This window comes from Mastomys coucha, unplaced genomic scaffold (genome assembly GCF_008632895.1).
Source record: "Mastomys coucha isolate ucsf_1 unplaced genomic scaffold, UCSF_Mcou_1 pScaffold22, whole genome shotgun sequence".
Taxonomy (NCBI): domain Eukaryota; kingdom Metazoa; phylum Chordata; class Mammalia; order Rodentia; family Muridae; genus Mastomys; species Mastomys coucha.
The window spans coordinates 258,710,240-258,728,279 of record NW_022196905.1 but is presented as its reverse complement, the minus strand read 5'-3'; the positions used below and the strand labels follow the sequence as shown (position 1 = coordinate 258,728,279).

At 53.6% G+C, this 18,040-nt stretch overlaps 1 protein-coding gene and 1 long non-coding RNA gene across 4 annotated transcripts in view; both read right to left on the bottom strand.

Annotated features, from left to right (window-relative positions):
- Positions 1-18,040, bottom strand: part of Gse1 (Gse1 coiled-coil protein) — a 360,758-nt gene that overhangs the window by 297,548 nt on the left and 45,170 nt on the right. The window lies entirely within an intron of this gene.
- LOC116070292 overlaps positions 14,065-18,040 on the bottom strand; it is a 7,807-nt gene continuing 3,831 nt past the window's right edge. Inside the window, exon 4 of the long non-coding RNA XR_004110339.1 lies at positions 14,065-14,556. This is a non-coding gene — a long non-coding RNA (uncharacterized LOC116070292). The remainder of the gene's footprint in view (positions 14,557-18,040) is intronic.

The window sequence follows — 18,040 nt, the reverse complement described above, 5'->3', positions numbered from 1 at the left end:
AAAAAAAAAAGCAATAAATAAGCTCCCAACACAGACTGTTCGAGAACATTTCTTCTCAAACTCTAAAACTAACATAGGAACTACCTGCCTTGTCTGGCTGACCTCCTCATGTCCTGCCCACGCCAAACCAAAGACCTACATGCCCAACTGCAAGAGCAGAGCCAGCCAGCAGAATGCCCATTAACAGCAGAATGTTCTAGATCAGCACTATCCAGCGCAGCTGTGCCAGCCACCCATGGATACAGGGCACTTGAAACTCAGCGGTACAACTCAGATCTGAGGTTTGCATAGCGTGTCATGTAAGCAGAGCACTTGCCTAGCACAGCGACGCCTTGGCTTCAATTCCTAGCACCACAAATAGTCATAAAAAGATTTTAAAATAAGCCGGGCAGTGATGGCGCACGCCTTTAATCCCAGCACTTGGGAGGCAGAGGCAGGCGGATTTCTGAGTTCGAGGCCAGCCTGGTCTACAAAGTGAGTTCCAGGACAGCCAGAGCTATACAGAGAAACCCTGTCTCGAAAAACCAAAAAAAAAAAAAAAAATTAAATAAACTCTCACAGCTACACATGGCTGGTGGCCTCTGCTGACCAAAAGCTCTTGAGATGAAAACCTTTATCAACTGGTGTGAGCATGTCCTAAGGCCAGAGAAGGGTGAGTGGTGGACAGAGGCCAGGGCTGAGCACACGGGTGGGCCAGTAAGTGCCCTGTGGTGGGCACGCAGAGGTGTGGTTGGGCTGGCGAGCTCCTCCCTGCAGCTTCTGGGCTGTATGGAGACACTGCGGAAGATGTAGAACCTTGGGCTACGTCGAGGTGGACCCAGCTGTGGGCTGTTTCTCGCCTTGAAGCCAGCTGTCTTAGGTCCCTAGAGGTGATGGATCTCCCTCCCTGGAGATCCATCTTTACCTGCGGCACCCTCTGCTCTTGAGAGCTTTCACCAGAACAAGACCCCTGCAGTCCTGGAGTGTTTGCAAGGAGGTTAGGGTTTTTTGTTTTTGTTTTTGTTTTTTTACTTTTGATGGGGAGGAGGGACAGAGAGGCTCAGAGACTAGCCTGAGGTCACACAAGATGGAAAAGCAATGTTAGTATCATGCTAGCCCTGGAGGAGACCAAGGCTAGGAGGACTGTCCTCCGCTCAGTGGGCCTCTGCCCACCAGGCCTTCTGCTCTCAGGTCTCCCGTGCAATAGGCAGAAGCAGAAGCCTCTGGAAGGGCTGAGAGGCCCTCGGGAGGTGCTGACAGGAGCCTGGGCTTCTGCCACTCCCTCCATCCTGGCTTCTCACTCCCGCTGCGCTGGGAGCTGGGAGCTGGCAGCCACCAACTGTTGCAGCTTCTCCCGCTCTCCCTGCCCATCTGCTCGGTGTCGGCTCTAAGGCAGCATGGCCCTGGAGAGCTGCTGCAGGGGCAGGCGGCTCCCACCCTCCCCTCACCCAGCCTGGGGTTAACAGGGGACACGGGACTCAGCTCATGGCACAGTCTGATGAGCAGAGCAAGTCCTGCTACCTCCAGCTGCTACTGGATGGTCCCCTCCCTTGGTCTTGGCAGCTATATGTGTGACAAGGTCACAGTGTGTGCCCTGAATTTAACTGGCTCTAGGGCCAGGGCCAGGGCATATCTTCCACCCCTTCCAGATTCCCTGTTAGGCCTGTCCCACCACTATGACCATCCATCAGGATGTCCCCTTGGCTAGACCTATGGTCTCTAGCCAGGCCCTCAGCCCCAGATTCTCTGACTACAGCATCTGACCCACCCACCTGTCCTGCTGCCCGAGTAGCAGTTTCTCCTGTCATCTGTTATATGGCTGACTTAGAGTCAGAACAAACAGGCTGGGGATGATGCATGAACGAGTTGACCTCAAGGCATGGCTTCCCTGGCTGGTGACAATTCAGAACTGTGATCTTGAAGCACACGATTTACAACTCCAACTCTGAGGGCCTGGGTACCCTTCCTTAAGTGGTCACCATTCTGAGGACAGCCTGGTGTCCTCAGCCTCTGAGGATGCCTGGGAAGCTAAAAGAGCCACACCTGCTGGCATCTGGGCCGACAGTGGTGTTGGGACAGACAACCCAGACAGAATTCCAGGAAGAGAAAGGTGAGTCCTCAGAGCTAGGAGTGGGGAGCCTCAATGGGCACCCAGGGCATCACCTTGCTCCCTGTGACCCAAGTCAATTAATCTGACTTCTTGAACCTCACGGAAGATGTAGCATGTACTTGGGATGGTTAGCAGATGAGCTAAGGCCTGGCTTGTCATAGTGTAAGGGTGGTGGTACAGGAGCACCGAAGGCCACCTCCATCTCCTCACCCCCCACGCCCCACCCACCGTGGAAAACTGCCCCATGCTTACACCGGATCTAGCCTGCACTGCAACCTAACACTGCACTTCGGCTGCCTAGATCCTCCTTGACTGACAGAGCTGGGGCCAGCTGGCCTCCGCTCAGCCTTCAGCAAGGAGCACCCTCCCCGCCTGCTCCTTCCTCCACAGGACTCTGGGACTCTTCTATCAGTGGGAGCCCTTCCAGAGTTCTCACGGCCTGGGCGCCCCCTGGTGGCAAATGCACACCAGGCCATTGTTGACGTTGGCTCCCAGCCTTGTGGACAGGCCCTCATCTGTTTCCATTGCCTGAAATGAAGCACCCAGTAGGTGCTGCAGACAGCAGAAGTGGCGGCAGCTCTGACCCCAAGACTCCATCTCAAGTCCCAACATCATGCGGTGCTGAGGTTCTGCCAGACCCACAGGGGATAGTGCCATCTAGTGGGCAGCTGGGCACATCCTGTCACCCTGAGGCACCAGTAGTTCCCACATGGGGACAGAGTGACTCCAGGAAGAACAGAGGAGCATATAGAGCAGGCAAGCTCCACAGGCCCACTCTGCTCGCTCTACAGCGCATGCCTCCACGGGCAGCATGTTCCTGGAGCATATGCTCACCATACGCTCGCCCGCCGTGGCATCCTCGGTGCTTGGTACAGCCTGCTGGCGGAAGCAGGCCTCTGCCTGGAGCCTCCTCGCTGTAGCAAGGATCATCTGGGGACTCAGACTAGGTGTCACCTACCCCCACTGTGCAGCATCTGCTCTACCAAGGCCCAGCAGAGGAAGTGGCCTGGGAGCCATAGTCACAGGTGACACCGACTGAGGCTCAGAGGGGCCAAGCACAGAGTTGGAGGTGCACAGCACGCAAGGGCTCTGGGCCCCATGGCTTCCACTGCTCCTGTTATGTGTGCCACCTGGGAAGGGGAGAGTTGTGGCTGGGACACAGGGCTATAAGACTCACTCAGGTACTGCTCTGCTGGAGATCCCCATGGCCACAGAGCTTCATGTGTCCCTCCTATCCCACACATCAAACCTTCAGGTCATTTGGGGACCCTTGGCCTATCACCAACAATCTTCCCAAACTAGGTTCTCCGGAGCCCTGGCACCTGCAGGTGGGCTTGGGGTTTGCCCAAGGGGTAAGGGAGAAACAGAACAGAGGCCGGTCTCATAAACCAGAGAGAGTCTGGTCAAGACAAGACTCTAAGTGATGGAGAAGAAATTCCAGAGCAGTGGTTCTCAACTTTCCTAATGCTAAAACCCTTTAATACAGTTCATGTGATAGTGATCTCCCCCCCCCCCGCTATAAAATTATTTCATTGTTACATGATGATTGTAATTTTGCTACTGTTATGAGTCATAATGTAAGTTAGGTGTTGGTGGGACACGCCTTTAACCCCAGCACTCAGGAGGCAGAGGCAAGTGGATCTCTTGGAGTTCAAAGTCAGTTTGATCCACAGAGAGAGTTCCAGGGCAGCTAAGGCTACACAGAGAAACCCTGTCTCAAAACAAACAAACAAACAAACAATCCATAATGCAAATATTGGATATGTGGTATGGTCTTAGGCCACTGGTGAAAGGGGCCATGACCCACAGGTTGAGAACCACAGTCTACAGCTTCACACCTTGAAGGGGGAATATTAACAATGCCAGGGGTGGGGATGTGGCTCTGCAGGCAGAGTGGCTGTCCAGCACACGCAACCAGGTGTGGTGGTGTACACCTTAAATCTCCATACTCAGAAGGAGGAGGCATGAGGGTCAAGAGTTCAAAGTCATCCTCAGCTACATAGTGAGTTTGAGTTCGGTCTAGTTTATATAAGACCCTGTTTTTGTTTTTTTGTTTTTTTGGTTTTTTTTTAGAAAAAAAAAGAAGAAAAAAAAATCTGAATCCGGTTTCAGTCATTCAGTGCATGTGGCTCAGACAATAGAGGACTGCCAGAGAGAGAGAGAGAGAGAGAGAGAGAGAGAGAGAGAGAGAGAGAGAGAGAGAGAGAGAGAGAGAGAAAGACCTATCTCTCTAGGCTTTGGCATCCTCACTTCTAAAATGGAGTTAGTGGCAGTTCCTATGTCTCATGACCTGGTGCCTCTGAGGGGTATCTCTGAGTCCAGAGGACAGGGTAGGGGTCCTGCAGAAGCCACAGGGGTGAGAACACCTCCCAGGAGGATAGAGTCAGGGAATTGGGCAGGAGGAGATGGGACAATGTCTATACCGGGTCACTAGGCAACCATTGTGTCTCCTAGGTACAAATCCTAGGAGGAAAGGTCTTCAGACCTCCCAGCAGACAAAAGCCTGACCCAGGCCCTCTCAGAGTTCTCCTTCCTTAGCCCATCAGTCTTTGGAGAGGCAGACCAGTGCTGAAGGGCCTATCTCCTGCCTCTTTCTGGGCAACCTTAGGCCTTGGCATCTGCCGAGCCCAATGACACAGAACAGTAATATCTGCCTCTTGCTGGCCCAGGTGACAGGTGCTGACCTTACTGTGTAGGGGGTCATGAAGCTGACTACAGGCTGGGTCACACACCCCGTGTCTCCTGGGTACCCATTCCATTGTCAGTATCATATTAGTGGCTGAGAGGTGATGGCACATGAAATAGACAAGTGTCCTTCCCTGAAGTGACAGGCTGTGTGGTCCTTCAGAAGGACAACCACAAGCCTGGGATGGCTAGAATGGACAGCTGTGACATATTCCAAGAGGCATCGCTAGGCCACTCCTGGGTGTGCATCAGAGCGAAGGAAACATGCATGCATACATACATACATACATACATACATACATACACACATACACACACATAGAAGTCTATACCGGCAGCTTACAGCCATGCCACTCACAAAAACCCACATGAAACACCACCCCACCCCCCAACAGGCTAGGTGGAGAAGCAAACTGGGCAGGTCACACCACAGAATACTATTCAGCCATGATGGACGGAGCTTCTGCATAGGTGACACCTGGATACGTGATGTTCAGTGGCAGAAACCAGACATGAGGGACACACACACACACACACCACAGAGGGTGTGATGGCCCTGACAAGGACTGCCTAGAGCAGGTAATGTCAGAAGTAGACAGTGGACTATGGCTGCCAGGGCTGGGGAGGGAGGAATGGGGACAGCCACTCAGGAGACAGGATTGGGTTTTGGAGAGCAGTAGGAACATTCTAGAATTAAACTGGTGATGGCCACACCATGTTGTGAATATTCTCAACAACTGAATACACTGAGTGGGTGGCTTGCGTGATCTGTGAGTTATATCTCAATAAGGCTGTCATAGAGAAAAAAGAAAGAAAGAAAGAAAAACCCCACTTACAGCTGCTCTTACAAATGCCAGCCCCACACACGAGAGCATGCTGAATTATAAAGCCGACGGGAGACAGCACATATTGTTTTTATGATCAGAGACACAGGAAGGTGCTGGCAGGGCTCTGCTTCCATAGGAGGCAAGGGAAGTGGAAGCCAGCTTGCTCTGGACTCCTACATACACACACACACACACACACACACACACACACACACACACACACACACCTGCCCAGCCCAACAGGAGGCCTGGAGACACCCTGTGAGCTGTGGTTGCCTACATGTGCAAAGGAAGTACGGTAGAGTGTACTGCCAGCCTTAGGAGAGGGGTCTGGGAAAGGTCTGATAGTATTATACCAGTCCAGTGGGGCGGCAGGCTTTCACTTGGAACCCAGGGAGAGGCCTCCTGCAGCTCCGCCCTGCTGGGTCCCTCTTCTCTCTGGCCCCACCCTTTCTGTGCCTGGGAGTTCTTTGGAGCTTACAGCCCCTGGCACCCAGAGAAATGATCAAGGTTGTGGGAGGAGAGACTTGGGGCCATGAATACAATTCTGTCCCTCTTGGTGTGGTATAGCCAGCTACTGGTCATGAGGAGGCAGCTAGCCTACTGCCTGAGGAAGACAGTATCTCCCAGTTGTGCCTGCTAGCTAAGCGAAACAAGGGCTATATTGATTCTACATGGGCAGAAGGGCTTTGGGCATGGCAGCATCCTGATACCTTACCAAGGAGCTGGCTCCTCCAGACTCTCTCCTTGGGCACTCCCACAAATACCCTGATGGCCAGCAGATCAAACCACTCCTGATAATGACTCTGCACCCAAAGAGAGAAGTGGGGTCCTTAACTAAAGCCCTTCAGAGCGAGGGACGGGGTGATGGGACATGGCACTGGCACATTCCCTGCAAGGTTCCAGCCAAGACGAGGTTCCCGAAGGACTAATGCTGGTGTGTAAATATTAGACACTTCTGTCTCCTCCGAGACCAATTACACAGATCATGGCGGCTCCCCCAGGATGCTGCCTTCCACCCACTGTACTGTCATTAACAGTCTATTAGGAACAGCTGCTCGGAGAGGGAGGTGGAGCTCAGAGGAGAAGCGGGAAGGAGGGAAGAGGAGAGAAAGAAACAGAGAGAGACAGCTAGGAAGGCTAAAGGTGATCTGGAGACAGAAACATAAAAGATGTAGGAGACACGGAGAGGGTGAAACAGAGAGACAGGGATTGGGGGAGATGGAGATAGGGAAATAGGGGAGATGGAAGGAGATGGGATCGGAAGATGGGTACATGGGAAGGGGGAGAGGGGGGGAGGGGGGATAGAGGTGGGGAGATGGAAGAAGAGGAGAAAGAAGGAGAGCAGCAGCAGCAGCAGCAGCAGCAGCACAGGCTCAGAGTCCAGGCCTTCCTGCCTTGCTTCCTTCGGAGATGAGTTATGCTCAGCCCTAGGCTTCAGCTAGGGAGAGCTGTAGGGCTCCACAAGAGGCCTCTGACTATATGTTCACCAGCAACCCTACAAGCAGGTGACCCATCCCTGCTGCTAGTGAGAGGAGAGCCTTCCCTGGCGAAGAATGCAGGCAGAGCCTCTGGGTGCACAGCCACCTTCCACACAGCTCTGGTCTGCGTGTCTCCATCAGAGACTATGGATCAACCCCATCAGGCCTGAGCCTCCTCCAAGATCAAGGCAGACAAGAAGAGGCTTATGCAGGGCCCTGAGGCCACGAGCTAGAGACCCACTATTAGTCCCCCATTTCTGAAACCCAGTATATGAAGATCCTTGGCTGGTGGCTTAGGAACAATGTCTTAGTTTAAGGTAGGGGTACTTGAGCCAAGTTGGGGAGAGGCAGAGAGGCGGGGGGGGGGGGCAAAGAGAGAGACAGAGAGGCAGAAGGAAGCCCTAGGTCCCAAGTCAGACTTCAGGTACCAGTTCACAAAGTCTCTGCTACTCCTGCACCCACCTGAAGCAGCAGCCTCCCCTTCTCCACTCATCCAGGTGCCACTGCCCATTTGTCCAATGTCCGTCTGTCTGTCCATTTGATCAAATGTGCCCCTAGCACGCTTCCCACAGTATGCAGACAAATCAGGGTACGCAGTGCTGTCTTTAGCACAGGGAACTTTTGTCATCAGAGACAGCTGCCTGAAAGGACAGTGGAGACAAAGGGCAACGGCAGTCCACAGCGGTCACCACTGCCTGGGTGGCAGCCCTGGGGACAGCGGAACAGCACTTTAAGCAGTAGGAAAAGAAAGGGCCAAGGCGCAGAGGTGGGATGTAACTTAGGCCTGGGATGGGGACATGTCAGTCAAGAGGACAGTAGCCTCCACTTGGTTAGCTCCCCTGGGCTATCTATCCATTAGAGACAAAGCAGCCCTGGGCAGTAGGAGCTGGGCCCGTGAGCTCTGCCCCCTTCAGCTCTGGCCATGGGTACCATAAGATGGCCTCACTCCCAGGTTGCTCCCAGAAAGTTCCCGGTTCACAAGCTTGTCAGCCCAGGACCCCTGGGTGTCTCCCGTCCCTCTGGTCTCCTTAGAATCTGGGGCCTCTAAAGAGGACATGGGGTGGAGCAGCCTGGTGCCAGAGTTCCCTGCCCCCAGCTCCACTGGGATTTGGGGATATCAGGCCTCAAGCCCTGGGAAGCCTCTACAGCTCTCTCCTCCACAGCTGGGAGTAATTAGGTGACCAGGACATAAATCACAGCTTGCTCCTGTGTATCTGTTGATCATATCTCCCACAGAATGCTTGTGTGTGTGCATGTGTGTATATGTACATGTGTCTTTGTTTGTGTGTGTGTGTCTGTGTGAGTATATGTGTGTTTGAGTGTTTATGTATATCTATGCGTGACCGTGTGTCTTTGTGTGTATGCATGTATGTGTATGTGTGTGTGTATGTGTGTCTTTATGTGTGTGTATGTATATCTGGGTGTGATTGTCTTTGTGTGTATGCATGAATGTGCATGTCTCTTTCTGTATGAGTATATATGTTTTTGTGTGTGTGTCTTTGTGTATATGTGTGTTTTAGTGTGTAAGTATAAGTGGGTATATGTCTGTGTGTAAGAGTGTATGTGTGCCAATGTGTATGTATGTGCATATGTATATGTTATGTGTGTGTGTATGTGTGCATGTATGTATGTATATGTGTGTAATGCATATGTAGAATCCTTGCAACTGGAATGTCCTGCAATGGGTTCTCCATGGCACCGCAAGCCTTCATGTTCCCAGAGTGATGGGGAGCTGACATGTGCTTACTCCGGCTCCTTGCAACTCACATACAGAACCCTAGCATAGAGTGACATCTCACACCCATACACACAGCCCCCCCAGCTTTATATACACCCAGTCCCCCTAGAGGACCAGACAACTGCAAGTTGGGTTTTGGTGCCACCTGGAGCCCATGTCTGGAACTGCAGCGTAGCAGGGACTAGCTCAAGGTATTGCCCTACACCACCTAGGGTTTGCTTCTGCCTTCTTGGGAAGGTCTTCAGTCTGGGTCAACTTTAGGTTCTTTCACAGATAAAGAACATGAAACAATTTTAAGAAGTGAAGTGACTTCCTAAGGTGAGAATGTGGGACCCCAACATCCAAAGGTCCTAAGAAAGTGGGGGCTTTCCCAGATCCCTGCCTGTCTGGAAGCAGTCAGTGTCAGCGTGGACAGTGCTGTCTGCGTGCACCAGGCACACACACTGCAGCAGCACAGCGTCAGGGGGATACAGGACACCCTATGCCCCCAGCAGGAAGTGTTCTCTGCCTCGAATGATGCTGGATGGGCCTCAGCGACCTTCACAGGTCTGCTGGTGACCAGCAGCACACAAGAGCCTCTGAGGGTGACAGATTCCAATGATAAAGTGGAAGAAGGGTCATGTGACACTGTCCTCATCAAGCAGGAGCCCAGGTAGGAAGAGACCTCACAGCCACTCAGGAGGAGACTGCCTTTAGTGATCATCTTTTGCAAAATTAGGAACTGGCTGCAAGCCCCACACAGACGCAGAGCTGACCCCCACACCTAGGCTGTGGTCTCCAAGGTCACCCTCCTCCCCAAGCCACTGAAACCCTAAACTGCCTCCTGTTGGTTTCCTCTGGTCTCTGGCCTCCAGACAGTTTTCCAGAGTCTCTGAAGGGGCCTCTTCTCAGTGGACCCTGTGACTCAGTTTACCATAATGTGACCCTGCAGGTGCCTGCCCCTTAGATTGTCTGCAGGCTGGACAGTTGTGAACTGCCTCCCCCTGCTGCCTGCAATAGATGTGGCCAAACTAGGACTGCACTGCCATGGGACCCTGATCTGTCCAGCACCTGCTTCCTCCCACCTCCAGTTCTAGCTGATGATGGACGACAGGCCCAGCGAGGGAAACCAGTCCCGCCAGCCACCCTTGCTTCTGGAGCGAGCGATAAAGACAGTACTCAGCGACACAACGTTTTCTTTCAGACCAAAGACTCCTAGGAGGTTAGGTGCTGAGGCTCTGGGTTTTATGAAGCCACATGGTATAAATAGCCACCCTGTGGAGATCAACGTCCTAGGCTGATGGGAGTCACCCTCTGAGTTACTTACTCCTGAATGCTGCGTGCCTCACACCTGTACGTGCGTGCCTGCGGAGACATGGGTCAGTCATGTGTCTGCCTTTTCCATCCCAGCTCTGCTTGCTGCACTGGGGCCAATGGGAGCACCATGGGTGTCATGTGACCATGAGCAAGGATCTCCACACGGCCACACAGGAATATGCATCTTTGAGGTCAAATGAACCCTCATCCCTGATGTCCTCCCATGACCCTCCCTCACAGGTAGGTAGTCTCAGAAACTTGAAAGGGGGAACGAGAGCCCTTGTTCTAGATCCCAGCCTGGCCCACACCATGACTCTAGCCCAGCAGCTCCTCTGAGCGCTTGCAGAAGTGAAAGATAGCCAGTGTTCTTATCAATAGGCTCCTGGGATGACAGTACTCGTCAGAGCAAGAACAGGAAGTGCTTGCACCTGCTTGAAGTCACTTGTTAGGTCCCTCCCACCCAGCCATCAGAATCCTAGAGTAAGGAGCAGCCAGAGAGGGGACACATCCTGTTGACCCACTACACCCAGAGATGACACATTCCACGAACCGGTCACAGGTCACACCCAATGGCATTTCTGTCCTCACACAGGCTCAGTGTCTGTAAAGTATTTTTATCAGAGATAGTGCTCTCTTCCCTGGGACACAGGACATTTAAACTAAGCTGACATATGTATTCGAGGACCATCTGACCCCAGAGATGCACAGCACAGCAAAGTAGGAACAGTGACATCATCATCTGACAGCCAGATTCCATATCCCAGCCCCAGACACTGCACTGCTTGACCATGTGACACCTGCTGTCACCTCCATCCACAGGTGTCAGGGACCCTCCAGAATGGGTGTCATACCAGTCTGGCTCATATCAGAGCCTCAGGCCAACTCACTCTGAGATCCAAGCACTGCAAAACCTGGAACTTTCTTGGCCCCAGTGTGTGAGGCCGAGGCATAGGCAGAGCCAGGGAAGGCTCACGTGGCAGCCCCCTAGCTTATATACACAGAGTTCCTCCCAGTGTGGCTGGGTCTCGGGCACTGCTGATGAGTACAGAGGAGACATGATACCCTTCCTCAGGGTAGGAAAGAAAGCAGAGACACAGGCAAGGCCTGTCACACCAGCAATGTGACAGTTCATTCAAACTACGGGCGAGACAGACAGGGACCTGTTGGCTGCTCCAGCAACTCCTATAGGAATTCTCTGTCTTACACATACACACACATACACACCACGGGGATCCCAGAGGCAGTGTACGTTCTCCACATACAGACACCATAGCCACCAAAGGCTCCGAGAAGCCAGCTGCAGGAGCGTGGGAATGGCTGCGTCAGTGAAGTATGTACTATGCCAGCATGGGGACCCAAGTTCAATCTCCAGACTCTGGTAAATGGCCAGGCACAGTAGCTTAGGCTTGTAATTCCAGCACCGAGGAGGAAGAGACAAACAGATCCCTGAGGCTTGCTGGCCAGCCAGCCTAGTCTAACCTGTGGGTTCCAGCTCCCAGTGAGACGCTGCCTCATAAAAACTTGGTGCCTGAGGAACAACGCCCAAAGATGACCACCTCTGGCCTCTATGTGCAAACACACACAAAACTCACACTGGCATGTGCACACACACTTGCTCGCACATGCACACTCACACTTGTGTAATAATACATTCACATACACACTCACACATACATACATACACTCTCATGCAAAATTCATGCATGCACGCACACATATACACACACACAAAGCCAGCTGTAGTCAGCACCCTTGGAGGCCCAGGGAAGATGGCTATGAGAGGTATTGGCCTGAAGATGAGAGGAGGGGAAGGGGCTAGTGGTCATCAGTGGGGCAGATATGTCAGCCAGGAGCCCATGCTTGCCCTGCAGTAGACCCATGCTTGGCTACCAGGGTCAGTAGACTGTCATCTGAAACCTCCCCGCCCAGGCAGACCACATCCCTATGGCTCCTCCATAGGACAAAGAGAAATAGGTACAACTGGGAACAGAATGGAACAGAAGGACCAGGACAGGGGGACATGGGCTCTACTATCCCCCTCATGGAGCATGGCTAAGGCTAATACTCCCCCACCCCCAAATGCGGAGACATCAGCGTGTGTAGGGTAGGTGTCTGCTGAACACTACCCTTGGATGCCTGCCTGGGTGGGAGGCCAACGTTCTGGAAGAAAAACAAACAACGGCTGGGGGTGGGAGGAAGCAGGCAGCAGATGCTGGCGGGAGGCCTTGGGAGGGAGGGTACTGCAAGCTAATGTCTCCTGGACCCCGGCCTGGCAAGTAATACTTCGGGCATAATTGTACCACCTACCCCAGCTTTCCTTGGCCAGGCGGACCCCACCAGTTCTCTAAGGTCCACCCAAAGGAAAGAACTCGGGCCCCTAGACTATTTAGCAGATCTACCCATGTCTTTGAGTAACCAGCAGAGCTCCTACCCACAAGGCACTTGGGCTGGAGAAGTGGACAGACCATTGACCCCCATTCTTGACTTCCTCAATTGTGATGGCTCCCTGGTACCTACCTCAAAAGCAGCACTCCTGCCCTTAAAGGCGGGCATTTGAACGCCTTAGGGTTCTTTCCAACTCCCTTCCTAGGAGTCCAACCTCACCCCATCCTCCAGCCTCAGAGGCAGCCCTACAATGTGCAGCAAGCCTCCTCAGCTCTGCTACACCTCAACCTGGGACCAGGTCTTCTGCCCTCTCTTCCCAGGGCCCAGTGACTGCTCTTCCAAGAAGTCTCCAGAAAAGTCTGTGGGGAGCAGGGGCAGATGCACTTCAGGATCCTTAAGGAGAGGTGGGGATTCTCAGTATCCCGGATCCCAGTACTGCAAGGTTAAAGCTACAGGGTAAGTGCTCCCTTGGGGTCTCAAGGCTGAAAAAGCCTGGGTTCTCCCCCAGCAACTCTCCTCCTGAACCTTCAAGTATTCAACTGTCCCACCCCAAAGTTCTGGCTTCCACAAGTGGTTCTGGTGACTAAGCGCCGTGGGGCTCCCTGACCTAGGTCTGGGCACTTGTAGGATCTCTGAAACACTGTAGCTGTTTTGCCCTTTTTGCCTGCCCCAAAGCCCTGGCCTCCACAAGTGGCTGTGAGCTCCCCTCTAGCTTGTAAACCTCTCTGTCGCACTCAGTTCTCACCCTAAGGCTGCTCTTCCAACCAGTGATGCTTTAAGACCCTGGGAGGTAAGGTCACGGAACCAGGTCACACAGCTAGGAAGGGACAGGGTCTGGGCTCAGTGAGCTCACAGGGCCAAGTCATAAAGCTAGGAAGGAACAGGGTCTGGTCCAGGAACACAGATGGTAGCCTCCAGAGTCCCTGGTGAGGTTGGTTGGGTGTGGGCCACGCTTCTTCCTTTCTCCATCATTGCTCTGCCCTGGGCCAGAACAAGTCCCCAAAGAGCCACGCATAGGTGGATATGCCAGTGACAACAAGCCACTGACCAGGCACTGCCTCCCTCCCAAGCCTCAGTTTCCCCACTATCTGCTATGGGATTCGCGGAGGTGGGGGTGGGGGAGTCTAGCAACATCCAGGGAGAGTAGCCCTCTCGCAGGCCCAGCCCCTGGCAGGCCCCAGGCCAGGAGGAGCCGGGAGGGGCCGGGAAATCCGGGGGCCGCGGCCCGGGCCGGCGCCGGAGGGGGCGCCGGCGGCCCCAGGAGCGGCCCCAGATGCTGCCAGCATTCCTGGAAGGTAGCGCCAGGCCAGCGCCGCCAGATGTGCCTCACAAGCAGCTGCCCTGCGCTAATAAGGTCAGCGCCTGGCTCCAGCTAGCCGCGCACCGGCGGCGCCTCAACGCCTGGCACTGCGCTGGGGAAGGGGCGTGGCCGGGGCGTGGTCTGGGAGAGGGCCAGGGGGCTGCCCACGCCCAGAACCGCACCCCATGGCCTTGGCCTTGGCTGCTGAGACCACGCCCCTCCTCTTTCAAGACCACGCCCTTTGCAATCAGGAGGGCGGGGTGGGCCGATGAAGACTGTTTTATTGGATGTTTCCTGGCCTGGGGAGGTGGGGGTGTCCCTGTTCTGCCAGCAGAGCCAGCTGCGAGCAGAGGCCCCACCCTGTCCCCACCTCTCCTCGCACGCCCCCCTTTCAGAAGTGTGTGGTAACCTCTTGGGGACCTGGGGTGCATGGGGCCAGCTGGGTCCATGTCCGAGGTCTGTCTAGGTCCCCGCAAAGGCACAAGGGCAACCCCCAACCTCTCCTAGATAAAGGCTGCAGCCGCCTTTGTTTCTCTGGTGTAACTGAGCCAGATGCCTCTAATCCCCCAGCTGGGCCAGATTTGCAGTGGCTCTGGGGCCTCCCCGGTCCTGACGCCAGGCTCCAGGCCTCCGAGGCAGCTGCGAAGGGGGGTGGGGCTGGCATCTTCAGCTTCTTCCATCTCCTCTCAGGGTCAAGGGCAAGTGGAGCCATAAGCTTAAGGATCATGCTTCATTCCTGGCTCGGCCCTAGGATTCTGTAAACAAAGAACAATCGGGACACCAGGCGCAGGCCTCAGTTTCCCAGGTCACTATCACATAGTTTCCTGTCCTTCACTTACAAGCTAACAGAATAGCCACAATAATGATAGCACAAATGCCCACATTTCAAAACTGCTCATTCACTTCCCAAGAAGCTGAGAGCCCCCCACCCCAGGTTGCTGGTGCATGGGCATAGGAGGGGCTTGGAGAGGTCCCTACACTAGTAAGAAATGATCCCTCCGAGGAAAGAGACCAGAGAGGTCTGGTGACTTGCCTAAGACCACAAAGCAAACAAGAGCAGGGGGAAGAACACCTGGGGGGCAAACACAGGCAGAAAGAGGGTGAGCACCCCCCTCAACACACGAGATTCTTGTAAGTGTGGCTGGAAGCCATCCCGTCACCAAGGTGAAACAAGTGCTCTGGCCCTGGTCTGGCCGATACTTTATCAGTCCAGGGGTAAAGGGATCTGGATGCGGTATTTATCAGTCCCTAGGATGGGGCTGGCTATGGACAATTATGTTTGGGGAGGTCACCTTCCAGAACACACCTGTGGTCCCAGCTATGCATGGAGTGGAGGGGAGGGGAGGAGAAGCCTAGAGTGCCTCGGGTCTTCCCAGCCCTTCACCTGGCCTCCTCTGCCAGGAGTCAGGCAGACGCCAAGAACAGAACCTGCCAGGATTGTCTGATGCAGGTGGGCCTCCTTCCAAGGCCATTCATCATCCCAAGTCCCTGTCAGTCTGTCTGTTCCCATCGCTTTTATCCCAGGCCACAGGAGCCATAGCCACCACCACATGGACACCTCACACATGCACCCCACACACAGACACACACCCCCTTACAACCACACCCTCCCACATACATTCCTACAACCACCCCACACACAGACACACACCCCTACAACCACATCCCCTTACAACCACACCCTCCCACATACACCCCTACAACCACACCCTCCCACAGATACCCCCTGCAACCATTGCCCACACATACCCCTACAACCACCCCCCACAGATACCCCATGCAACAATTACCCACACACCCCTACAACCACACCCCCCACATACACCCCTACAACCACCCCCACACACAGACACACACCCCTACAAACACCCCACAGAGGCACACACATCCCTACAACCACACTCCACACACACACACACAACCACACCAGACACATGCACAAACCTCAGAATATATTCCACATAAGCACACCTCCAGAGAAACACACACCCACAGACACATGAACAAATATACATCTGACACATGCGCACACTCCTATATGGCACATGTACCCCACACATGCAGATCCCCACAGGCACACCCCTCCCCACACACACACATACATGCACACTTCCTGACAGAAACACATCTCCACACACAGGCACCCCGACACAGATACTCCCTACTCGCACCCCACACACAGGCATACACCCCCACAAATGAACTAATATATACCCCCACACAAGCATGGTTATACTTACACATAAGCATGAATAAATACTGCTCCCCCACAAGCATGGATAGACACCACACACAGGCACAACCTCCTATATATATGCACACCCCATTCACACATGACTCGCTACCCCAGTGCACCACCACTAGGAATCCATGCCTCACATAAGCGCACCCCAGTACTGAGGTACACATACTGGCTGCTTGGCCTGCAGGCTTGCCATGCACATACACACAGCACCACTCAGCACACACAGAAGCTACCCTCCTGTGAGAGGACAGAAACAGGCCCAGTTGTCCAACCATTTCCAGGACCTTCCATCTGAGGTGTGCCTGGCAGTGGGGCCACCATCTCTTGATGTGCCCGTAAGTCTGTCAGCATCATGCCTGTTCAGTCCCCAGTCTCTATGGGAAGCTCTGGCTGATTGATGGGTGAAGAGACTCAGTAAAAATGGGAGATGAATGAATAATGGCCCACAGGAGTGGCAGGCACCTTGCCTTGATCCTGCAGGCTAGGCCCACCAGGAACCTCAACAAAAGGTGATATACCTGTAAGCCTGCCTGCCACAGTCTCACCCAGGCCAAACAGGTAGAGGCTCAGATGTACCTGCCCTGTGGATCCTTGCAGACCCAACCACTTGACCCCAAGGGCATGCATTCCTTCTTCACTCATTCATTTATCCACTGACTCTATAACTCATTCATGCATCATCCCTCATTCATTCGCTCACTCACTCAAAAGAATACCAACACAGCCCAGATCTTGAAGGGGAGCTGTGTGGGGGATGGGACCTTCTGCAGCTGGTGGCCCCCCACCATAGTGATCTGCTTAAAGACTGGAGCTACACAGCAGACCTCCTACAGTGGCCTTTGCAAAGTCAGGGGCACCCTGTGGGTGGACCTCACTCACCAGAGCCTCAGAAGGAGAATGCCAACAAGTGGGCAATGGTGCTCTCCAGCCCTCAAGCCATGTAGCAAAGGAGCAGCCTACAGGATAAGGCCCAAGGTGTATCTGTCGGCTATGGAGTCTCCCTCCATCAGAGGGTCCCAGTCTTCCTGGCTGGTCTGTGTTTCTGTGCTACACATGGTGGACTGAGAACCAAGGACACTGGTGGCAAAGACATAACACTTGGCCATAGAAGGCTTCTTTGGTGTCCTGTGGGGCTCAGAAGCAGCTACCATGTACGGAGGACGCCCAGCCTTGTGAAGCTGTCACCTAGGGGGCATCCTAAGGCCAAACCTGCTCTGCTCTACTGCCAGAAGCAACTGATGAACGTCTTTATTATGTCCACCCACCATCACAGTTCAGTCCAGGCCAGGGGGATGTGCTCAGCACCAGGTGCCCCCCCGAGGGGTGCCTTTCCACTGGCCTTGCCAGCCTTTCCATGTCAACTATAGTTATGATGATGAGCACCATTTGCTGCTGGGGAGTGGCATGGATTATACAAAGGGTACTAACAGGTTTGCTCTGACTTGAGGAGGGGACACAGACGATGTGAGATAAAGAGCTGAAAGGGTTAAACAAGGTTTGAGTTGAGCCAGGTTGCATAGAGGAAGGCTCCCACAGCTACTGGGAGAGCCCAGAAAAGACAGAGGGAGAGACACATATAACTAGCTCTTCCACCATGGATAACCTATTCACAACCCCGCCCACCTACCTGTCTGTGTCTGTGGTGGTTGGAATGAAAATGGCCCCATAGGTTCATACACTTGGAAGCTTGGTCTCCCAGTAGTAGAACTGTTTGGGAAGGGTTAGTAGGTGTGGTCTTGTTGGAGAAGGCGTGTGACTAGGAGTAAGCTTAAAGTTTCAAAAGCTCTTGTCATTAACTAATTCTCTCTCTCTCTGTGCCGCCTGTGTATGGATCAGATGTAAGCTCTCAGCTACTGCTCCAATGACATCCCTCCCTGCCTTCTGCCATGTGACCTGCTATGATGGTCATGGACTCTAACCCTCTGGAACTGTGAACCCCCAAATTCATTCATTTACCCTTCATTCATTTGCTTTTTTTTTTTTTTTTGTTTTTT